This window comes from Halichoerus grypus, chromosome 6 (assembly GCF_964656455.1).
Source record: "Halichoerus grypus chromosome 6, mHalGry1.hap1.1, whole genome shotgun sequence".
NCBI classification, from domain to species: domain Eukaryota; kingdom Metazoa; phylum Chordata; class Mammalia; order Carnivora; family Phocidae; genus Halichoerus; species Halichoerus grypus.
The window spans coordinates 75,296,737-75,321,759 of NC_135717.1; positions in this window are offsets into that span (position 1 = coordinate 75,296,737).

The following is a 25,023-nucleotide window of genomic DNA, read 5'->3' on the forward strand; positions in this document are numbered from 1 at the left end:
TCTCCGTGGGCGTCAATGCCAACTTTTCTGAAAATCCTTCTCTCTCCAGATAAATGATGTTCGCGGAAAGCCGGTGTCGCCACAGGGTGGTTCCTTAGCACTTTCCTTATGCCTCCACACTGCACTTGCGAGAACGCGTCTACCTTCGTGAAACGCCTTGTTAGGGGAGCTTGCATTCTAGCCGGGCTTGTTTCTCGGAGTTCGGTATTTGGCACCTTCCTGAAGCTTTCCCACGCAGCTCTGAAATTGCCTGTGGCTTCCGGAAAGATGTTAGCTGTGAGACTGTTTCTCTAAAGGGCTGTGTCTTGGGCTTAAGTACAGGCCACTTTCCTTAGGCTTCCACAGATACCTTGGGAAACTCCTCTAACTTCCTGGAACAAGATGTGAGGTGACGGATCCAGTCGACAGAGCCTTGATTCTCGGAGTAAAGTGTACGGCACTTTCATTATGCTTCCACAGCCACTTTTGGAAATGGTTCTCTTTCCAGGATAGAAGATGTTAGTGGAAAGCTGCCGTATCCACAGACTTGCTTTGGCCAGTTAAGTACATGGCACTTTCCTTATTCATTCACACACACACGGTTGAACATGCTTCTCTCCCTTCAGGAAAGAAGTTGTTCGTTGAAAGACGCTTTCTCGCCGTTGTTTGTTTTTTTTTTTCCTGAGAGTTACGTGTATGCACTTTTTCCTTAGGCTTCCGCACACAGCCTTGAAAAACCTTGTGTAAGCTGTGAGTTGAAAGATGCGTTCTTTCCACGCAGGCCTCTTTCTAAGAGCGAAGCATATCCCATTTTTCCTTGGGCTTCCACACACACTTTTGAAAAACGTCAGGAAAGCCGTGAGTTGAAGGATGGGTTTGCTACAGTGGATTTTCATAGGGGTAAGTATATAGGGCACTTTCCTTAGGCTTCCACACACACATTTGAAATGGCTTCTATCCTCGTGAAACAAGACGGGAGCTGAAAGGTGCCTTCTGCACAGACTTGCTTTTCACACTTAAGCATATGGTACTTTCCCCAGGCTTCCACACGTGCATTAGGTATCCCTTCCTTAAGCAAGAAACAATACGTGAGTGGAGAGATACATTCTACAGAACCTTGTTTTCAGAGTTAGGTCCATAACCCATGCGTTATGCTTCCACACCCACTTTGGAAACTGCTTGTATAGAGGTCAGGAATGGTGTTCGCTTGAAAGACGGTTTCCCTACGTAATGCTGTTTCTTGGAGTTAAGGATATGGCCCTCTCCTTATGCCTCCACACGTACGTTTGGAAACTCTACTGACCTCATGACCCCATGTGCTAGCTGAAAGATCCTTTTCACACAGACTTATTTCTCAGAGATGAGTCCAGGGCACGGCACTTTCATTAGGCTTCCACAGCCACTTTTGGAAATGGTTCTCTTTCCAGGATAGAAGATGTTAGTGGAAAGCTGTCATATCCGCAGACTTGCTTTTGCCAGTTAAGTACATGGCACTTTCCTTATTCATTCACACACACACGGTTGAACATGCTTCTCTCCCTTCAGGAAAGAAGTTGTTCGTTGAAAGACGCTTTCTCGCCGTTGTTTGTTTGTTTTTTTCCTGAGAGTTACGTGTAGGCACTTTTTCCTTAGGCTTCCGCACACAGCCCTGAAAAGCCTTGTGTAAGCTGTGAGTTGAAAGATGCGTTCTTTCCACGCAGGCCTCTTTCTAAGAGCGAAGCATATACCACTTTTCCTTGGGCTTCCACACACACTTTTGAAAAACGTCAGGAAAGCCGTCAGTTAAAGGACGAGTTTGCTACAGTGGATTTTCATAGGGGTAAGTATATAGGGCACTTTCCTTAGGCTTCCACACACACATTTGAAATGGCTTCTATCCTCGTGAACCAAGTCGGGAGCTGAAAGGTGCCTTCTGCACAGACTTGCTTTTCACACTTAAGCATATGGTACTTTCCCCAGGCTTCCACACGTGCATTAGGTATCCCTTCCCTAAGCACGAAACAAGACGTGAGTGGAGAGATGCATTCTACAGAACCTTGTTTTCAGAGTTAGGTCCATAACCCATGCGTTATGCTTCCACAGCCACTTTGGAAACTGCTTGTATAGAGGTCAGGAAAGGTGTTCGCTTGAAAGACGGTTTCCCTACGTAATGCTGTTTCTTGGAGTTAAGGATATGGCCCTCTCCTTATGCCTCCACACGTACATTTGGAAACTCTACTGACCTCATGACCCCATGTGCTAGCTGAAAGATCCTTTTCACACAGACTTGTTTCTCAGAGATGAGTACCGGGCACGGCACGTTCCTTGTGCTTCCACCACGACTATTCAAAATGCTCCTGTCTTCAAGGAGAAGGATGTTAGGTGGCAGACGGTTTTGGAAAAGTGAGGTTGCTTCTTCGAGGGAGGTATACGGCACTTTCCTTACGCTTCCACGCATACGTATGGAAACGCTTCTGGGTTCACGACAGAAGACGTCAGTTGAGAGCTGCCTTGTACCCCGCCACGTTTCTCAGAGTTAGGTCTATGGAACTTTCCCTACGCGTTCACACGCAGTACTCAGATGGCTTATCCCGTTTCTATGGTCAGGAAAGAAGTGGCACGGTCTCCCTCTGTGTTCCTGTCTGATTACAGTCCGGCCTCGGTCAGGTGACCCAGATCCATTTGACCATCCAGGGCTTTGCCTTTGGCTTCTAGTCTTGAAGCCCTCAGGGGCCCCTGCCGCTCTGAAGGCAGGGGGCGCCGTAGTGTCCTGAGGGCTGAGTGGAGGGCTGGCAGTAAGGGGAGGCTCGGGCTACGGGCAGTATAGGGCACTCTCCGTGGGCGTCAATGCCAACTTTTCTGAAAATCCTTCTCTCTCCAGATAAATGATGTTCGCTGAAAGCCGGTGTCGCCACAGGGTGGTTCCTTAGCACTTTCCTTATGCCTCCACACTGCACTTGCGAGAACGCGTCTACCTTCGTGAAACGCCTTGTTAGGGGAGCTTGCATTCTAGCCGGGCTTGTTTCTCGGAGTTCGGTATTTGGCACCTTCCTGAAGCTTTCCCACGCAGCTCTGAAATTGCCTGTGGCTTCCGGAAAGATGTTAGCTGTGAGACTGTTTCTCTAAAGGGCTGTGTCTTGGGCTTAAGTACAGGCCACTTTCCTTAGGCTTCCACAGATACCTTGGGAAACTCCTCTAACTTCCTGGAACAAGATGTGAGGTGACGGATCCAGTCGACAGAGCCTTGATTCTCGGAGTAAAGTGTACGGCACTTTCATTATGCTTCCACAGCCACTTTTGGAAATGGTTCTCTTTCCAGGATAGAAGATGTTAGTGGAAAGCTGCCGTATCCACAGACTTGCTTTGGCCAGTTAAGTACATGGCACTTTCCTTATTCATTCACACACACACGGTTGAACATGCTTCTCTCCCTTCAGGAAAGAAGTTGTTCGTTGAAAGACGCTTTCTCGCCGTTGTTTGTTTTTTTTTTTCCTGAGAGTTACGTGTATGCACTTTTTCCTTAGGCTTCCGCACACAGCCTTGAAAAACCTTGTGTAAGCTGTGAGTTGAAAGATGCGTTCTTTCCACGCAGGCCTCTTTCTAAGAGCGAAGCATATCCCATTTTTCCTTGGGCTTCCACACACACTTTTGAAAAACGTCAGGAAAGCCGTGAGTTGAAGGATGGGTTTGCTACAGTGGATTTTCATAGGGGTAAGTATATAGGGCACTTTCCTTAGGCTTCCACACACACATTTGAAATGGCTTCTATCCTCGTGAAACAAGACGGGAGCTGAAAGGTGCCTTCTGCACAGACTTGCTTTTCACACTTAAGCATATGGTACTTTCCCCAGGCTTCCACACGTGCATTAGGTATCCCTTCCTTAAGCAAGAAACAATACGTGAGTGGAGAGATACATTCTACAGAACCTTGTTTTCAGAGTTAGGTCCATAACCCATGCGTTATGCTTCCACACCCACTTTGGAAACTGCTTGTATAGAGGTCAGGAATGGTGTTCGCTTGAAAGACGGTTTCCCTACGTAATGCTGTTTCTTGGAGTTAAGGATATGGCCCTCTCCTTATGCCTCCACACGTACGTTTGGAAACTCTACTGACCTCATGACCCCATGTGCTAGCTGAAAGATCCTTTTCACACAGACTTATTTCTCAGAGATGAGTCCAGGGCACGGCACTTTCATTAGGCTTCCACAGCCACTTTTGGAAATGGTTCTCTTTCCAGGATAGAAGATGTTAGTGGAAAGCTGTCATATCCGCAGACTTGCTTTTGCCAGTTAAGTACATGGCACTTTCCTTATTCATTCACACACACACGGTTGAACATGCTTCTCTCCCTTCAGGAAAGAAGTTCTTCGTTGAAAGACGCTTTCTCGCCGTTGTTTGTTTGTTTTTTTCCTGAGAGTTACGTGTAGGCACTTTTTCCTTAGGCTTCCGCACACAGCCCTGAAAAGCCTTGTGTAAGCTGTGAGTTGAAAGATGCGTTCTTTCCACGCAGGCCTCTTTCTAAGAGCGAAGCATATACCACTTTTCCTTGGGCTTCCACACACACTTTTGAAAAACGTCAGGAAAGCCGTCAGTTAAAGGACGACTTTGCTACAGTGGATTTTCATAGGGGTAAGTATATAGGGCACTTTCCTTAGGCTTCCACACACACATTTGAAATGGCTTCTATCCTCGTGAACCAAGTCGGGAGCTGAAAGGTGCCTTCTGCACAGACTTGCTTTTCACACTTAAGCATATGGTACTTTCCCCAGGCTTCCACACGTGCATTAGGTATCCCTTCCCTAAGCACGAAACAAGACGTGAGTGGAGAGATGCATTCTACAGAACCTTGTTTTCAGAGTTAGGTCCATAACCCATGCGTTATGCTTCCACAGCCACTTTGGAAACTGCTTGTATAGAGGTCAGGAAAGGTGTTCGCTTGAAAGACGGTTTCCCTACGTAATGCTGTTTCTTGGAGTTAAGGATATGGCCCTCTCCTTATGCCTCCACACGTACATTTGGAAACTCTACTGACCTCATGACCCCATGTGCTAGCTGAAAGATCCTTTTCACACAGACTTGTTTCTCAGAGATGAGTACCGGGCACGGCACGTTCCTTGTGCTTCCACCACGACTATTCAAAATGCTCCTGTCTTCAAGGAGAAGGATGTTAGGTGGCAGACGGTTTTGGAAAAGTGAGGTTGCTTCTTCGAGGGAGGTATACGGCACTTTCCTTACGCTTCCACGCATACGTATGGAAACGCTTCTGGGTTCACGACAGAAGACGTCAGTTGAGAGCTGCCTTGTACCCCGCCACGTTTCTCAGAGTTAGGTCTATGGAACTTTCCCTACGCGTTCACACGCAGTACTCAGATGGCTTATCCCGTTTCTATGGTCAGGAAAGAAGTGGCACGGTCTCCCTCTGTGTTCCTGTCTGATTACAGTCCGGCCTCGGTCAGGTGACCCAGATCCATTTGACCATCCAGGGCTTTGCCTTTGGCTTCTAGTCTTGAAGCCCTCAGGGGCCCCTGCCGCTCTGAAGGCAGGGGGCGCCGTAGTGTCCTGAGGGCTGAGTGGAGGGCTGGCAGTAAGGGGAGGCTCGGGCTACGGGCAGTATAGGGCACTCTCCGTGGGCGTCAATGCCAACTTTTCTGAAAATCCTTCTCTCTCCAGATAAATGATGTTCGCGGAAAGCCGGTGTCGCCACAGGGTGGTTCCTTAGCACTTTCCTTATGCCTCCACACTGCACTTGCGAGAACGCGTCTACCTTCGTGAAACGCCTTGTTAGGGGAGCTTGCATTCTAGCCGGGCTTGTTTCTCGGAGTTCGGTATTTGGCACCTTCCTGAAGCTTTCCCACGCAGCTCTGAAATTGCCTGTGGCTTCCGGAAAGATGTTAGCTGTGAGACTGTTTCTCTAAAGGGCTGTGTCTTGGGCTTAAGTACAGGCCACTTTCCTTAGGCTTCCACAGATACCTTGGGAAACTCCTCTAACTTCCTGGAACAAGATGTGAGGTGACGGATCCAGTCGACAGAGCCTTGATTCTCGGAGTAAAGTGTACGGCACTTTCATTATGCTTCCACAGCCACTTTTGGAAATGGTTCTCTTTCCAGGATAGAAGATGTTAGTGGAAAGCTGCCGTATCCACAGACTTGCTTTGGCCAGTTAAGTACATGGCACTTTCCTTATTCATTCACACACACACGGTTGAACATGCTTCTCTCCCTTCAGGAAAGAAGTTGTTCGTTGAAAGACGCTTTCTCGCCGTTGTTTGTTTTTTTTTTTCCTGAGAGTTACGTGTATGCACTTTTTCCTTAGGCTTCCGCACACAGCCTTGAAAAACCTTGTGTAAGCTGTGAGTTGAAAGATGCGTTCTTTCCACGCAGGCCTCTTTCTAAGAGCGAAGCATATCCCATTTTTCCTTGGGCTTCCACACACACTTTTGAAAAACGTCAGGAAAGCCGTGAGTTGAAGGATGGGTTTGCTACAGTGGATTTTCATAGGGGTAAGTATATAGGGCACTTTCCTTAGGCTTCCACACACACATTTGAAATGGCTTCTATCCTCGTGAAACAAGACGGGAGCTGAAAGGTGCCTTCTGCACAGACTTGCTTTTCACACTTAAGCATATGGTACTTTCCCCAGGCTTCCACACGTGCATTAGGTATCCCTTCCTTAAGCAAGAAACAATACGTGAGTGGAGAGATACATTCTACAGAACCTTGTTTTCAGAGTTAGGTCCATAACCCATGCGTTATGCTTCCACACCCACTTTGGAAACTGCTTGTATAGAGGTCAGGAATGGTGTTCGCTTGAAAGACGGTTTCCCTATGTAATGCTGTTTCTTGGAGTTAAGGATATGGCCCTCTCCTTATGCCTCCACACGTACGTTTGGAAACTCTACTGACCTCATGACCCCATGTGCTAGCTGAAAGATCCTTTTCACACAGACTTATTTCTCAGAGATGAGTCCAGGGCACGGCACTTTCATTAGGCTTCCACAGCCACTTTTGGAAATGGTTCTCTTTCCAGGATAGAAGATGTTAGTGGAAAGCTGTCATATCCGCAGACTTGCTTTTGCCAGTTAAGTACATGGCACTTTCCTTATTCATTCACACACACACGGTTGAACATGCTTCTCTCCCTTCAGGAAAGAAGTTCTTCGTTGAAAGACGCTTTCTCGCCGTTGTTTGTTTGTTTTTTTCCTGAGAGTTACGTGTAGGCACTTTTTCCTTAGGCTTCCGCACACAGCCTTGAAAAGCCTTGTGTAAGCTGTGAGTTGAAAGATGCGTTCTTTCCACGCAGGCCTCTTTCTAAGAGCGAAGCATATACCACTTTTCCTTGGGCTTCCACACACACTTTTGAAAAACGTCAGGAAAGCCGTCAGTTAAAGGACGACTTTGCTACAGTGGATTTTCATAGGGGTAAGTATATAGGGCACTTTCCTTAGGCTTCCACACACACATTTAAAATGGCTTCTATCCTCGTGAACCAAGTCGGGAGCTGAAAGGTGCCTTCTGCACAGACTTGCTTTTCACACTTAAGCATATGGTACTTTCCCCAGGCTTCCACACGTGCATTAGGTATCCCTTCCCTAAGCACGAAACAAGACGTGAGTGGAGAGATGCATTCTACAGAACCTTGTTTTCAGAGTTAGGTCCATAACCCATGCGTTATGCTTCCACAGCCACTTTGGAAACTGCTTGTATAGAGGTCAGGAAAGGTGTTCGCTTGAAAGACGGTTTCCCTACGTAATGCTGTTTCTTGGAGTTAAGGATATGGCCCTCGCCTTATGCCTCCACACGTACATTTGGAAACTCTACTGACCTCATGACCCCATGTGCTAGCTGAAAGATCCTTTTCACACAGACTTGTTTCTCAGAGATGAGTACCGGGCACGGCACGTTCCTTGTGCTTCCACCACGACTATTCAAAATGCTCCTGTCTTCAAGGAGAAGGATGTTAGGTGGCAGACGGTTTTGGAAAAGTGAGGTTGCTTCTTCGAGGGAGGTATACGGCACTTTCCTTACGCTTCCACGCATACGTATGGAAACGCTTCTGGGTTCACGACAGAAGACGTCAGTTGAGAGCTGCCTTGTACCCCGCCACGTTTCTCAGAGTTAGGTCTATGGAACTTTCCCTACGCGTTCACACGCAGTACTCAGATGGCTTATCCCGTTTCTATGGTCAGGAAGGAAGTGGCACGGTCTCCCTCTGTGTTCCTGTCTGATTACAGTCCGGCCTCGGTCAGGTGACCCAGATCCATTTGACCATCCAGGGCTTTGCCTTTGGCTTCTAGTCTTGAAGCCCTCAGGGGCCCCTGCCGCTCTGAAGGCAGGGGGCGCCGTAGTGTCCTGAGGGCTGAGTGGAGGGCTGGCAGTAAGGGGAGGCTCGGGCTACGGGCAGTATAGGGCACTCTCCGTGGGCGTCAATGCCAACTTTTCTGAAAATCCTTCTCTCTCCAGATAAATGATGTTCGCTGAAAGCCGGTGTCGCCACAGGGTGGTTCCTTAGCACTTTCCTTATGCCTCCACACTGCACTTGCGAGAACGCGTCTACCTTCGTGAAACGCCTTGTTAAGGGAGCTTGCATTCTAGCCGGGCTTGTTTCTCGGAGTTCGGTATTTGGCACCTTCCTGAAGCTTTCACACGCAGCTCTGAAATTGCCTGTGGCTTCCGGATAGATGTTAGATGTGAGACTGTTTCTCTAAAGGGCTGTGTCTTGGGCTTAAGTACAGGCCACTTTCCTTAGGCTTCCACAGATACCTTGGGAAACTCCTCTAACTTCCTGGAACAAGATGTGAGGTGACGGATCCAGTCGACAGAGCCTTGATTCTCGGAGTAAAGTGTACGGCACTTTCATTATGCTTCCACAGCCACTTTTGGAAATGGTTCTCTTTCCAGGATAGAAGATGTTAGTGGAAAGCTGCCGTATCCACAGACTTGCTTTGGCCAGTTAAGTACATGGCACTTTCCTTATTCATTCACACACACACGGTTGAACATGCTTCTCTCCCTTCAGGAAAGAAGTTGTTCGTTGAAAGACGCTTTCTCGCCGTTGTTTGTTTTGTTTTTTTCCTGAGAGTTACGTGTATGCACTTTTTCCTTAGGCTTCCGCACACAGCCTTGAAAAACCTTGTGTAAGCTGTGAGTTGAAAGATGCGTTCTTTCCACGCAGGCCTCTTTCTAAGAGCGAAGCATATCCCATTTTTCCTTGGGCTTCCACACACACTTTTGAAAAACGTCAGGAAAGCCGTGAGTTGAAGGATGGGTTTGCTACAGTGGATTTTCATAGGGGTAAGTATATAGGGCACTTTCCTTAGGCTTCCACACACACATTTGAAATGGCTTCTATCCTCGTGAAACAAGACGGGAGCTGAAAGGTGCCTTCTGCACAGACTTGCTTTTCACACTTAAGCATATGGTACTTTCCCCAGGCTTCCACACGTGCATTAGGTATCCCTTCCTTAAGCAAGAAACAATACGTGAGTGGAGAGATACATTCTACAGAACCTTGTTTTCAGAGTTAGGTCCATAACCCATGCGTTATGCTTCCACACCCACTTTGGAAACTGCTTGTATAGAGGTCAGGAATGGTGTTCGCTTGAAAGACGGTTTCCCTACGTAATGCTGTTTCTTGGAGTTAAGGATATGGCCCTGTCCTTATGCCTCCACACGTACGTTTGGAAACTCTACTGACCTCATGACCCCATGTGCTAGCTGAAAGATCCTTTTCACACAGACTTATTTCTCAGAGATGAGTCCAGGGCACGGCACTTTCATTAGGCTTCCACAGCCACTTTTGGAAATGGTTCTCTTTCCAGGATAGAAGATGTTAGTGGAAAGCTGTCATATCCGCAGACTTGCTTTTGCCAGTTAAGTACATGGCACTTTCCTTATTCATTCACACACACACGGTTGAACATGCTTCTCTCCCTTCAGGAAAGAAGTTGTTCGTTGAAAGACGCTTTCTCGCCGTTGTTTGTTTGTTTTTTTCCTGAGAGTTACGTGTATGCACTTTTTCCTTAGGCTTCCGCACACAGCCCTGAAAAGCCTTGTGTAAGCTGTGAGTTGAAAGATGCGTTCTTTCCACGCAGGCCTCTTTCTAAGAGCGAAGCATATACCACTTTTCCTTGGGCTTCCACACACACTTTTGAAAAACGTCAGGAAAGCCGTCAGTTAAAGGACGAGTTTGCTACAGTGGATTTTCATAGGGGTAAGTATATAGGGCACTTTCCTTAGGCTTCCACACACACATTTAAAATGGCTTCTATCCTCGTGAACCAAGTCGGGAGCTGAAAGGTGCCTTCTGCACAGACTTGCTTTTCACACTTAAGCATATGGTACTTTCCCCAGGCTTCCACACGTGCATTAGGTATCCCTTCCCTAAGCACGAAACAAGACGTGAGTGGAGAGATGCATTCTACAGAACCTTGTTTTCAGAGTTAGGTCCATAACCCATGCGTTATGCTTCCACAGCCACTTTGGAAACTGCTTGTATAGAGGTCAGGAAAGGTGTTCGCTTGAAAGACGGTTTCCCTACGTAATGCTGTTTCTTGGAGTTAAGGATATGGCCCTCTCCTTATGCCTCCACACGTACATTTGGAAACTCTACTGACCTCATGACCCCATGTGCTAGCTGAAAGATCCTTTTCACACAGACTTGTTTCTCAGAGATGAGTACCGGGCACGGCACGTTCCTTGTGCTTCCACCACGACTATTCAAAATGCTCCTGTCTTCAAGGAGAAGGATGTTAGGTGGCAGACGGTTTTGGAAAAGTGAGGTTGCTTCTTCGAGGGAGGTATACGGCACTTTCCTTACGCTTCCACGCATACGTATGGAAACGCTTCTGGGTTCACGACAGAAGACGTCAGTTGAGAGCTGCCTTGTACCCCGCCACGTTTCTCAGAGTTAGGTCTATGGAACTTTCCCTACGCGTTCACACGCAGTACTCAGATGGCTTATCCCGTTTCTATGGTCAGGAAAGAAGTGGCACGGTCTCCCTCTGTGTTCCTGTCTGATTACAGTCCGGCCTCGGTCAGGTGACCCAGATCCATTTGACCATCCAGGGCTTTGCCTTTGGCTTCTAGTCTTGAAGCCCTCAGGGGCCCCTGCCGCTCTGAAGGCAGGGGGCGCCGTAGTGTCCTGAGGGCTGAGTGGAGGGCTGGCAGTAAGGGGAGGCTCGGGCTACGGGCAGTATAGGGCACTCTCCGTGGGCGTCAATGCCAACTTTTCTGAAAATCCTTCTCTCTCCAGATAAATGATGTTCGCGGAAAGCCGGTGTCGCCACAGGGTGGTTCCTTAGCACTTTCCTTATGCCTCCACACTGCACTTGCGAGAACGCGTCTACCTTCGTGAAACGCCTTGTTAGGGGAGCTTGCATTCTAGCCGGGCTTGTTTCTCGGAGTTCGGTATTTGGCACCTTCCTGAAGCTTTCCCACGCAGCTCTGAAATTGCCTGTGGCTTCCGGAAAGATGTTAGCTGTGAGACTGTTTCTCTAAAGGGCTGTGTCTTGGGCTTAAGTACAGGCCACTTTCCTTAGGCTTCCACAGATACCTTGGGAAACTCCTCTAACTTCCTGGAACAAGATGTGAGGTGACGGATCCAGTCGACAGAGCCTTGATTCTCGGAGTAAAGTGTACGGCACTTTCATTATGCTTCCACAGCCACTTTTGGAAATGGTTCTCTTTCCAGGATAGAAGATGTTAGTGGAAAGCTGCCGTATCCACAGACTTGCTTTGGCCAGTTAAGTACATGGCACTTTCCTTATTCATTCACACACACACGGTTGAACATGCTTCTCTCCCTTCAGGAAAGAAGTTGTTCGTTGAAAGACGCTTTCTCGCCGTTGTTTGTTTTGTTTTTTTCCTGAGAGTTACGTGTATGCACTTTTTCCTTAGGCTTCCGCACACAGCCTTGAAAAACCTTGTGTAAGCTGTGAGTTGAAAGATGCGTTCTTTCCACGCAGGCCTCTTTCTAAGAGCGAAGCATATCCCATTTTTCCTTGGGCTTCCACACACACTTTTGAAAAACGTCAGGAAAGCCGTGAGTTGAAGGATGGGTTTGCTACAGTGGATTTTCATAGGGGTAAGTATATAGGGCACTTTCCTTAGGCTTCCACACACACATTTGAAATGGCTTCTATCCTCGTGAAACAAGACGGGAGCTGAAAGGTGCCTTCTGCACAGACTTGCTTTTCACACTTAAGCATATGGTACTTTCCCCAGGCTTCCACACGTGCATTAGGTATCCCTTCCTTAAGCAAGAAACAATACGTGAGTGGAGAGATACATTCTACAGAACCTTGTTTTCAGAGTTAGGTCCATAACCCATGCGTTATGCTTCCACACCCACTTTGGAAACTGCTTGTATAGAGGTCAGGAATGGTGTTCGCTTGAAAGACGGTTTCCCTACGTAATGCTGTTTCTTGGAGTTAAGGATATGGCCCTCTCCTTATGCCTCCACACGTACGTTTGGAAACTCTACTGACCTCATGACCCCATGTGCTAGCTGAAAGATCCTTTTCACACAGACTTATTTCTCAGAGATGAGTCCAGGGCACGGCACTTTCATTAGGCTTCCACAGCCACTTTTGGAAATGGTTCTCTTTCCAGGATAGAAGATGTTAGTGGAAAGCTGTCATATCCGCAGACTTGCTTTTGCCAGTTAAGTACATGGCACTTTCCTTATTCATTCACACACACACGGTTGAACATGCTTCTCTCCCTTCGGGAAAGAAGTTGTTCGTTGAAAGACGCTTTCTCGCCGTTGTTTGTTTGTTTTTTTCCTGAGAGTTACGTGTATGCACTTTTTCCTTAGGCTTCCGCACACAGCCCTGAAAAGCCTTGTGTAAGCTGTGAGTTGAAAGATGCGTTCTTTCCACGCAGGCCTCTTTCTAAGAGTGAAGCATATACCACTTTTCCTTGGGCTTCCACACACACTTTTGAAAAACGTCAGGAAAGCCGTCAGTTAAAGGACGAGTTTGCTACAGTGGATTTTCATAGGGGTAAGTATATAGGGCACTTTCCTTAGGCTTCCACACACACATTTAAAATGGCTTCTATCCTCGTGAACCAAGTCGGGAGCTGAAAGGTGCCTTCTGCACAGACTTGCTTTTCACACTTAAGCATATGGTACTTTCCCCAGGCTTCCACACGTGCATTAGGTATCCCTTCCCTAAGCACGAAACAAGACGTGAGTGGAGAGATGCATTCTACAGAACCTTGTTTTCAGAGTTAGGTCCATAACCCATGCGTTATGCTTCCACAGCCACTTTGGAAACTGCTTGTATAGAGGTCAGGAAAGGTGTTCGCTTGAAAGACGGTTTCCCTACGTAATGCTGTTTCTTGGAGTTAAGGATATGGCCCTCTCCTTATGCCTCCACACGTACATTTGGAAACTCTACTGACCTCATGACCCCATGTGCTAGCTGAAAGATCCTTTTCACACAGACTTGTTTCTCAGAGATGAGTACCGGGCACGGCACGTTCCTTGTGCTTCCACCACGACTATTCAAAATGCTCCTGTCTTCAAGGAGAAGGATGTTAGGTGGCAGACGGTTTTGGAAAAGTGAGGTTGCTTCTTCGAGGGAGGTATACGGCACTTTCCTTACGCTTCCACGCATACGTATGGAAACGCTTCTGGGTTCACGACAGAAGACGTCAGTTGAGAGCTGCCTTGTACCCCGCCACGTTTCTCAGAGTTAGGTCTATGGAACTTTCCCTACGCGTTCACACGCAGTACTCAGATGGCTTATCCCGTTTCTATGGTCAGGAAAGAAGTGGCACGGTCTCCCTCTGTGTTCCTGTCTGATTACAGTCCGGCCTCGGTCAGGTGACCCAGATCCATTTGACCATCCAGGGCTTTGCCTTTGGCTTCTAGTCTTGAAGCCCTCAGGGGCCCCTGCCGCTCTGAAGGCAGGGGGCGCCGTAGTGTCCTGAGGGCTGAGTGGAGGGCTGGCAGTAAGGGGAGGCTCGGGCTACGGGCAGTATAGGGCACTCTCCGTGGGCGTCAATGCCAACTTTTCTGAAAATCCTTCTCTCTCCAGATAAATGATGTTCGCGGAAAGCCGGTGTCGCCACAGGGTGGTTCCTTAGCACTTTCCTTATGCCTCCACACTGCACTTGCGAGAACGCGTCTACCTTCGTGAAACGCCTTGTTAGGGGAGCTTGCATTCTAGCCGGGCTTGTTTCTCGGAGTTCGGTATTTGGCACCTTCCTGAAGCTTTCCCACGCAGCTCTGAAATTGCCTGTGGCTTCCGGAAAGATGTTAGCTGTGAGACTGTTTCTCTAAAGGGCTGTGTCTTGGGCTTAAGTACAGGCCACTTTCCTTAGGCTTCCACAGATACCTTGGGAAACTCCTCTAACTTCCTGGAACAAGATGTGAGGTGACGGATCCAGTCGACAGAGCCTTGATTCTCGGAGTAAAGTGTACGGCACTTTCATTATGCTTCCACAGCCACTTTTGGAAATGGTTCTCTTTCCAGGATAGAAGATGTTAGTGGAAAGCTGCCGTATCCACAGACTTGCTTTGGCCAATTAAGTACATGGCACTTTCCTTATTCATTCACACACACACGGTTGAACATGCTTCTCTCCCTTCAGGAAAGAAGTTGTTCGTTGAAAGACGCTTTCTCGCCGTTGTTTGTTTTTTTTTTTTCCTGAGAGTTACGTGTATGCACTTTTTCCTTAGGCTTCCGCACACAGCCTTGAAAAACCTTGTGTAAGCTGTGAGTTGAAAGATGCGTTCTTTCCACGCAGGCCTCTTTCTAAGAGCGAAGCATATCCCATTTTTCCTTGGGCTTCCACACACACTTTTGAAAAACGTCAGGAAAGCCGTGAGTTGAAGGATGGGTTTGCTACAGTGGATTTTCATAGGGGTAAGTATATAGGGCACTTTCCTTAGGCTTCCACACACACATTTGAAATGGCTTCTATCCTCGTGAAACAAGACGGGAGCTGAAAGGTGCCTTCTGCACAGACTTGCTTTTCACACTTAAGCATATGGTACTTTCCCCAGGCTTCCACACGTGCATTAGGTATCCCTTCCTTAAGCAAGAAACAATACGTGAGTGGAGAGATACATTCTACAGAACCTTGTTTTCAGAGTTAGGTCCATAACCCATGCGTTATGCTTCCACACCCACTTTGGAAACTGCTTGTATAGAGGTCAGGAATGGTGTTCGCTTGAAAGACGGTTTCCCTACGTAATGCTGTTTCTTGGAGTTAAGGATATGGCCCTCTCCTTATGCCTCCACACGTACGTTTGGAAACTCTACTGACCTCATGACCCCATGTGCTAGCTGAAAGATCCTTTTCACACAGACTTATTTCTCAGAGATGAGTCCAGGGCACGGCACTTTCATTAGGCTTCCACAGCCACTTTTGGAAATGGTTCTCTTTCCAGGATAGAAGATGTTAGTGGAAAGCTGTCATATCCGCAGACTTGCTTTTGCCAGTTAAGTACATGGCACTTTCCTTATTCATTCACACACACACGGTTGAACATGCTTCTCTCCCTTCAGGAAAGAAGTTGTTCGTTGAAAGACGCTTTCTCGCCGTTGTTTGTTTGTTTTTTTCCTGAGAGTTACGTGTATGCACTTTTTCCTTAGGCTTCCGCACACAGCCCTGAAAAGCCTTGTGTAAGCTGTGAGTTGAAAGATGCGTTCTTTCCACGCAGGCCTCTTTCTAAGAGCGAAGCATATACCACTTTTCCTTGGGCTTCCACACACACTTTTGAAAAACGTCAGGAAAGCCGTCAGTTAAAGGACGAGTTTGCTACAGTGGATTTTCATAGGGGTAAGTATATAGGGCACTTTCCTTAGGCTTCCACACACACATTTAAAATGGCTTCTATCCTCGTGAACCAAGTCGGGAGCTGAAAGGTGCCTTCTGCACAGACTTGCTTTTCACACTTAAGCATATGGTACTTTCCCCAGGCTTCCACACGTGCATTAGGTATCCCTTCCCTAAGCACGAAACAAGACGTGAGTGGAGAGATGCATTCTACAGAACCTTGTTTTCAGAGTTAGGTCCATAACCCATGCGTTATGCTTCCACAGCCACTTTGGAAACTGCTTGTATAGAGGTCAGGAAAGGTGTTCGCTTGAAAGACGGTTTCCCTACGTAATGCTGTTTCTTGGAGTTAAGGATATGGCCCTCTCCTTATGCCTCCACACGTACATTTGGAAACTCTACTGACCTCATGACCCCATGTGCTAGCTGAAAGATCCTTTTCACACAGACTTGTTTCTCAGAGATGAGTACCGGGCACGGCACGTTCCTTGTGCTTCCACCACGACTATTCAAAATGCTCCTGTCTTCAAGGAGAAGGATGTTAGGTGGCAGACGGTTTTGGAAAAGTGAGGTTGCTTCTTCGAGGGAGGTATACGGCACTTTCCTTACGCTTCCACGCATACGTATGGAAACGCTTCTGGGTTCACGACAGAAGACGTCAGTTGAGAGCTGCCTTGTACCCCGCCACGTTTCTCAGAGTTAGGTCTATGGAACTTTCCCTACGCGTTCACACGCAGTACTCAGATGGCTTATCCCGTTTCTATGGTCAGGAAAGAAGTGGCACGGTCTCCCTCTGTGTTCCTGTCTGATTACAGTCCGGCCTCGGTCAGGTGACCCAGATCCATTTGACCATCCAGGGCTTTGCCTTTGGCTTCTAGTCTTGAAGCCCTCAGGGGCCCCTGCCGCTCTGAAGGCAGGGGGCGCCGTAGTGTCCTGAGGGCTGAGTGGAGGGCTGGCAGTAAGGGGAGGCTCGGGCTACGGGCAGTATAGGGCACTCTCCGTGGGCGTCAATGCCAACTTTTCTGAAAATCCTTCTCTCTCCAGATAAATGATGTTCGCGGAAAGCCGGTGTCGCCACAGGGTGGTTCCTTAGCACTTTCCTTATGCCTCCACACTGCACTTGCGAGAACGCGTCTACCTTCGTGAAACGCCTTGTTAGGGGAGCTTGCATTCTAGCCGGGCTTGTTTCTCGGAGTTCGGTATTTGGCACCTTCCTGAAGCTTTCACACGCAGCTCTGAAATTGCCTGTGGCTTCCGGAAAGATGTTAGCTGTGAGACTGTTTCTCTAAAGGGCTGTGTCTTGGGCTTAAGTACAGGCCACTTTCCTTAGGCTTCCACAGATACCTTGGGAAACTCCTCTAACTTCCTGGAACAAGATGTGAGGTGACGGATCCAGTCGACAGAGCCTTGATTCTCGGAGTAAAGTGTACGGCACTTTCATTATGCTTCCACAGCCACTTTTGGAAATGGTTCTCTTTCCAGGATAGAAGATGTTAGTGGAAAGCTGCCGTATCCACAGACTTGCTTTGGCCAGTTAAGTACATGGCACTTTCCTTATTCATTCACACACACACGGTTGAACATGCTTCTCTCCCTTCAGGAAAGAAGTTGTTCGTTGAAAGACGCTTTCTCGCCGTTGTTTGTTTTTTTTTTTCCTGAGAGTTACGTGTATGCACTTTTTCCTTAGGCTTCCGCACACAGCCTTGAAAAACCTTGTGTAAGCTGTGAGTTGAAAGATGCGTTCTTTCCACGCAGGCCTCTTTCTAAGAGCGAAGCATATCCCATTTTTCCTTGGGCTTCCACACACACTTTTGAAAAACGTCAGGAAAGCCGTGAGTTGAAGGATGGGTTTGCTACAGTGGATTTTCATAGGGGTAAGTATATAGGGCACTTTCCTTAGGCTTCCACACACACATTTGAAATGGCTTCTATCCTCGTGAAACAAGACGGGAGCTGAAAGGTGCTTTCTGCACAGACTTGCTTTTCACAGTTAAGCATATGGTACTTTCCCCAGGCTTCCACACGTGCATTAGGTATCCCTTCCTTAAGCAAGAAACAATACGTGAGTGGAGAGATACATTCTACAGAACCTTGTTTTCAGAGTTAGGCCCATAACCCATGCGTTATGCTTCCACACCCACTTTGGAAACTGCTTGTATAGAGGTCAGGAATGGTGTTCGCTTGAAAGACGGTTTCCCTACGTAATGCTGTTTCTTGGAGTTAAGGATATGGCCCTCTCCTTATGCCTCCACACGTACGTTTGGAAACTCTACTGACCTCATGACCCCATGTGCTAGCTGAAAGATCCTTTTCACACAGACTTATTTCTCAGAGATGAGTCCAGGGCACGGCACTTTCATTAGGCTTCCACAGCCACTTTTGGAAATGGTTCTCTTTCCAGGATAGAAGATGTTAGTGGAAAGCTGTCATATCCGCAGACTTGCTTTTGCCAGTTAAGTACATGGCACTTTCCTTATTCATTCACACACACACGGTTGAACATGCTTCTCTCCCTTCAGGAAAGAAGTTGTTCGTTGAAAGACGCTTTCTCGCCGTTGTTTGTTTGTTTTTTTCCTGAGAGTTACGTGTATGCACTTTTTCCTTAGGCTTCCGCACACAGCCCTGAAAAGCCTTGTGTAAGCTGTGAGTTGAAAGATGCGTTCTTTCCACGCAGGCCTCTTTCTAAGAGTGAAGCATATACCACTTTTCCTTGGGCTTCCACACACACTTTTGAAAAACGTCAGGAAAGCCGTCAGTTAAAGGACGAGTTTGCTACAGTGGATTTTCATAGGGGTAAGTATATAGGGCACTTTCCTTAGGCTTCCACACACACATTTAAAATGGCTTCTATCCTCGTGAACCAAGTCGGGAGCTGAAAGGTGCCTTCTGCACAGACTTGCTTTTCACACTTAAGCATATGGTACTTTCCCCAGGCTTCCACACGTGCATTAGGTATCCCTTCCCTAAGCACGAAACAAGACGTGAGTGGAGAGATGCATTCTACAGAACCTTGTTTTCAGAGTTAGGTCCATAACCCATGCGTTATGCTTCCACAGCCACTTTGGAAACTGCTTGTATAGAGGTCAGGAAAGGTGTTCGCTTGAAAGACGGTTTCCCTACGTAATGCTGTTTCTTGGAGTTAAGGATATGGCCCTCTCCTTATGCCTCCACACGTACATTTGGAAACTCTACTGACCTCATGACCCCATGTGCTAGCTGAAAGATCCTTTTCACACAGACTTGTTTCTCAGAGATGAGTACCGGGCACGGCACGTTCCTTGTGCTTCCACCACGACTATTCAAAATGCTCCTGTCTTCAAGGAGAAGGATGTTAGGTGGCAGACGGTTTTGGAAAAGTGAGGTTGCTTCTTCGAGGGAGGTATACGGCACTTTCCTTACGCTTCCACGCATACGTATGGAAACGCTTCTGGGTTCACGACAGAAGACGTCAGTTGAGAGCTGCCTTGTACCCCGCCACGTTTCTCAGAGTTAGGTCTATGGAACTTTCCCTACGCGTTCACACGCAGTACTCAGATGGCTTATCCCGTTTCTATGGTCAGGAAAGAAGTGGCACGGTCTCCCTCTGTGTTCCTGTCTGATTACAGTCCGGCCTCGGTCAGGTGACCCAGATCCATTTGACCATCCAGGGCTTTGCCTTTGGCTTCTAGTCTTGAAGCCCTCAGGGGCCCCTGCCGCTCTGAAGGCAGGGGGCGCCGTAGTGTCCTGAGGGCTGAGTGGAGGGCTGGCAGTAAGGGGAGGCTCGGGCTACGGGCAGTATAGGGCACTCTCCGTGGGCGTCAATGCCAACTTTTCTGAAAATCCTTCTCTCTCCAGATAAATGATGTTCGCGGAAAGCCGGTGTCGCCACAGGGTGGTTCCTTAGCACTTTCCTTATGCCTCCACACTGCACTTGCGAGAACGCGTCTACCTTCGTGAAACGCCTTGTTAGGGGAGCTTGCATTCTAGCCGGGCTTGTTTCTCGGAGTTCGGTATTTGGCACCTTCCTGAAGCTTTCCCACGCAGCTCTGAAGTTGCCTGTGGCTTCCGGAAAGATGTTAGCTGTGAGACTGTTTCTCTAAAGGGCTGTGTCTTGGGCTTAAGTACAGGCCACTTTCCTTAGGCTTCCACAGATACCTTGGGAAACTCCTCTAACTTCCTGGAACAAGATGTGAGGTGACGGATCCAGTCGACAGAGCCTTGATTCTCGGAGTAAAGTGTACGGCACTTTCATTATGCTTCCACAGCCACTTTTGGAAATGGTTGTCTTTCCAGGATAGAAGATGTTAGTGGAAAGCTGCCGTATCCACAGACTTGCTTTGGCCAGTTAAGTACATGGCACTTTCCTTATTCATTCACACACACACGGTTGAACATGCTTCTCTCCCTTCAGGAAAGAAGTTGTTCGTTGAAAGACGCTTTCTCGCCGTTGTTTGTTTTTTTTTTTCCTGAGAGTTACGTGTATGCACTTTTTCCTTAGGCTTCCGCACACAGCCTTGAAAAACCTTGTGTAAGCTGTGAGTTGAAAGATGCGTTCTTTCCACGCAGGCCTCTTTCTAAGAGCGAAGCATATCCCATTTTTCCTTGGGCTTCCACACACACTTTTGAAAAACGTCAGGAAAGCCGTGAGTTGAAGGATGGGTTTGCTACAGTGGATTTTCATAGGGGTAAGTATATAGGGCACTTTCCTTAGGCTTCCACACACACATTTGAAATGGCTTCTATCCTCGTGAAACAAGACGGGAGCTGAAAGGTGCCTTCTGCACAGACTTGCTTTTCACAGTTAAGCATATGGTACTTTCCCCAGGCTTCCACACGTGCATTAGGTATCCCTTCCTTAAGCAAGAAACAATACGTGAGTGGAGAGATACATTCTACAGAACCTTGTTTTCAGAGTTAGGCCCATAACCCATGCGTTATGCTTCCACACCCACTTTGGAAACTGCTTGTATAGAGGTCAGGAATGGTGTTCGCTTGAAAGACGGTTTCCCTACGTAATGCTGTTTCTTGGAGTTAAGGATATGGCCCTCTCCTTATGCCTCCACACGTACGTTTGGAAACTCTACTGACCTCATGACCCCATGTGCTAGCTGAAAGATCCTTTTCACACAGACTTATTTCTCAGAGATGAGTCCAGGGCACGGCACTTTCATTAGGCTTCCACAGCCACTTTTGGAAATGGTTCTCTTTCCAGGATAGAAGATGTTAGTGGAAAGCTGTCATATCCGCAGACTTGCTTTTGCCAGTTAAGTACATGGCACTTTCCTTATTCATTCACACACACACGGTTGAACATGCTTCTCTCCCTTCAGGAAAGAAGTTGTTCGTTGAAAGACGCTTTCTCGCCGTTGTTTGTTTGTTTTTTTCCTGAGAGTTACGTGTATGCACTTTTTCCTTAGGCTTCCGCACACAGCCCTGAAAAGCCTTGTGTAAGCTGTGAGTTGAAAGATGCGTTCTTTCCACGCAGGCCTCTTTCTAAGAGCGAAGCATATACCACTTTTCCTTGGGCTTCCACACACACTTTTGAAAAACGTCAGGAAAGCCGTCAGTTAAAGGACGAGTTTGCTACAGTGGATTTTCATAGGGGTAAGTATATAGGGCACTTTCCTTAGGCTTCCACACACACATTTAAAATGGCTTCTATCCTCGTGAACCAAGTCGGGAGCTGAAAGGTGCCTTCTGCACAGACTTGCTTTTCACACTTAAGCATATGGTACTTTCCCCAGGCTTCCACACGTGCATTAGGTATCCCTTCCCTAAGCACGAAACAAGACGTGAGTGGAGAGATGCATTCTACAGAACCTTGTTTTCAGAGTTAGGTCCATAACCCATGCGTTATGCTTCCACAGCCACTTTGGAAACTGCTTGTATAGAGGTCAGGAAAGGTGTTCGCTTGAAAGACGGTTTCCCTACGTAATGCTGTTTCTTGGAGTTAAGGATATGGCCCTCTCCTTATGCCTCCACACGTACATTTGGAAACTCTACTGACCTCATGACCCCATGTGCTAGCTGAAAGATCCTTTTCACACAGACTTGTTTCTCAGAGATGAGTACCAGGCACGGCACGTTCCTTGTGCTTCCACCACGACTATTCAAAATGCTCCTGTCTTCAAGGAGAAGGATGTTAGGTGGCAGACGGTTTTGGAAAAGTGAGGTTGCTTCTTCGAGGGAGGTATACGGCACTTTCCTTACGCTTCCACGCATACGTATGGAAACGCTTCTGGGTTCACGACAGAAGACGTCAGTTGAGAGCTGCCTTGTACCCCGCCACGTTTCTCAGAGTTAGGTCTATGGAACTTTCCCTACGCGTTCACACGCAGTACTCAGATGGCTTATCCCGTTTCTATGGTCAGGAAAGAAGTGGCACGGTCTCCCTCTGTGTTCCTGTCTGATTACAGTCCGGCCTCGGTCAGGTGACCCAGATCCATTTGACCATCCAGGGCTTTGCCTTTGGCTTCTAGTCTTGAAGCCCTCAGGGGCCCCTGCCGCTCTGAAGGCAGGGGGCGCCGTAGTGTCCTGAGGGCTGAGTGGAGGGCTGGCAGTAAGGGGAGGCTCGGGCTACGGGCAGTATAGGGCACTCTCCGTGGGCGTCAATGCCAACTTTTCTGAAAATCCTTCTCTCTCCAGATAAATGATGTTCGCGGAAAGCCGGTGTCGCCACAGGGTGGTTCCTTAGCACTTTCCTTATGCCTCCACACTGCACTTGCGAGAACGCGTCTACCTTCGTGAAACGCCTTGTTAGGGGAGCTTGCATTCTAGCCGGGCTTGTTTCTCGGAGTTCGGTATTTGGCACCTTCCTGAAGCTTTCCCACGCAGCTCTGAAATTGCCTGTGGCTTCCGGAAAGATGTTAGCTGTGAGACTGTTTCTCTAAAGGGCTGTGTCTTGGGCTTAAGTACAGGCCACTTTCCTTAGGCTTCCACAGATACCTTGGGAAACTCCTCTAACTTCCTGGAACAAGATGTGAGGTGACGGATCCAGTCGACAGAGCCTTGATTCTCGGAGTAAAGTGTACGGCACTTTCATTATGCTTCCACAGCCACTTTTGGAAATGGTTCTCTTTCCAGGATAGAAGATGTTAGTGGAAAGCTGCCGTATCCACAGACTTGCTTTGGCCAGTTAAGTACATGGCACTTTCCTTATTCATTCACACACACACGGTTGAACATGCTTCTCTCCCTTCAGGAAAGAAGTTGTTCGTTGAAAGACGCTTTCTCGCCGTTGTTTGTTTTTTTTTTTCCTGAGAGTTACGTGTATGCACTTTTTCCTTAGGCTTCCGCACACAGCCTTGAAAAACCTTGTGTAAGCTGTGAGTTGAAAGATGCGTTCTTTCCACGCAGGCCTCTTTCTAAGAGCGAAGCATATCCCATTTTTCCTTGGGCTTCCACACACACTTTTGAAAAACGTCAGGAAAGCCGTGAGTTGAAGGATGGGTTTGCTACAGTGGATTTTCATAGGGGTAAGTATATAGGGCACTTTCCTTAGGCTTCCACACACACATTTGAAATGGCTTCTATCCTCGTGAAACAAGACGGGAGCTGAAAGGTGCCTTCTGCACAGACTTGCTTTTCACAGTTAAGCATATGGTACTTTTCCCAGGCTTCCACACGTGCATTAGGTATCCCTTCCTTAAGCAAGAAACAATACGTGAGTGGAGAGATGCATTCTACAGAACCTTGTTTTCAGAGTTAGGCCCATAACCCATGCGTTATGCTTCCACACCCACTTTGGAAACTGCTTGTATAGAGGTCAGGAATGGTGTTCGCTTGAAAGACGGTTTCCCTACGTAATGCTGTTTCTTGGAGTTAAGGATATGGCCCTCTCCTTATGCCTCCACACGTACGTTTGGAAACTCTACTGACCTCATGACCCCATGTGCTAGCTGAAAGATCCTTTTCACACAGACTTATTTCTCAGAGATGAGTCCAGGGCACGGCACTTTCATTAGGCTTCCACAGCCACTTTTGGAAATGGTTCTCTTTCCAGGATAGAAGATGTTAGTGGAAAGCTGTCATATCCGCAGACTTGCTTTTGCCAGTTAAGTACATGGCACTTTCCTTATTCATTCACACACACACGGTTGAACATGCTTCTCTCCCTTCAGGAAAGAAGTTGTTCGTTGAAAGACGCTTTCTCGCCGTTGTTTGTTTGTTTTTTTCCTGAGAGATACGTGTATGCACTTTTTCCTTAGGCTTCCGCACACAGCCCTGAAAAGCCTTGTGTAAGCTGTGAGTTGAAAGATGCGTTCTTTCCACGCAGGCCTCTTTCTAAGAGCGAAGCATATACCACTTTTCCTTGGGCTTCCACACACACTTTTGAAAAACGTCAGGAAAGCCGTCAGTTAAAGGACGAGTTTGCTACAGTGGATTTTCATAGGGGTAAGTATATAGGGCACTTTCCTTAGGCTTCCACACACACATTTAAAATGGCTTCTATCCTCGTGAACCAAGTCGGGAGCTGAAAGGTGCCTTCTGCACAGACTTGCTTTTCACACTTAAGCATATGGTACTTTCCCCAGGCTTCCACACGTGCATTAGGTATCCCTTCCCTAAGCACGAAACAAGACGTGAGTGGAGAGATGCATTCTACAGAACCTTGTTTTCAGAGTTAGGTCCATAACCCATGCGTTATGCTTCCACAGCCACTTTGGAAACTGCTTGTATAGAGGTCAGGAAAGGTGTTCGCTTGAAAGACGGTTTCCCTACGTAATGCTGTTTCTTGGAGTTAAGGATATGGCCCTCTCCTTATGCCTCCACACGTACATTTGGAAACTCTACTGACCTCATGACCCCATGTGCTAGCTGAAAGATCCTTTTCACACAGACTTGTTTCTCAGAGATGAGTACCGGGCACGGCACGTTCCTTGTGCTTCCACCACGACTATTCAAAATGCTCCTGTCTTCAAGGAGAAGGATGTTAGGTGGCAGACGGTTTTGGAAAAGTGAGGTTGCTTCTTCGAGGGAGGTATACGGCACTTTCCTTACGCTTCCACGCATACGTATGGAAACGCTTCTGGGTTCACGACAGAAGACGTCAGTTGAGAGCTGCCTTGTACCCCGCCACGTTTCTCAGAGTTAGGTCTATGGAACTTTCCCTACGCGTTCACACGCAGTACTCAGATGGCTTATCCCGTTTCTATGGTCAGGAAAGAAGTGGCACGGTCTCCCTCTGTGTTCCTGTCTGATTACAGTCCGGCCTCGGTCAGGTGACCCAGATCCATTTGACCATCCAGGGCTTTGCCTTTGGCTTCTAGTCTTGAAGCCCTCAGGGGCCCCTGCCG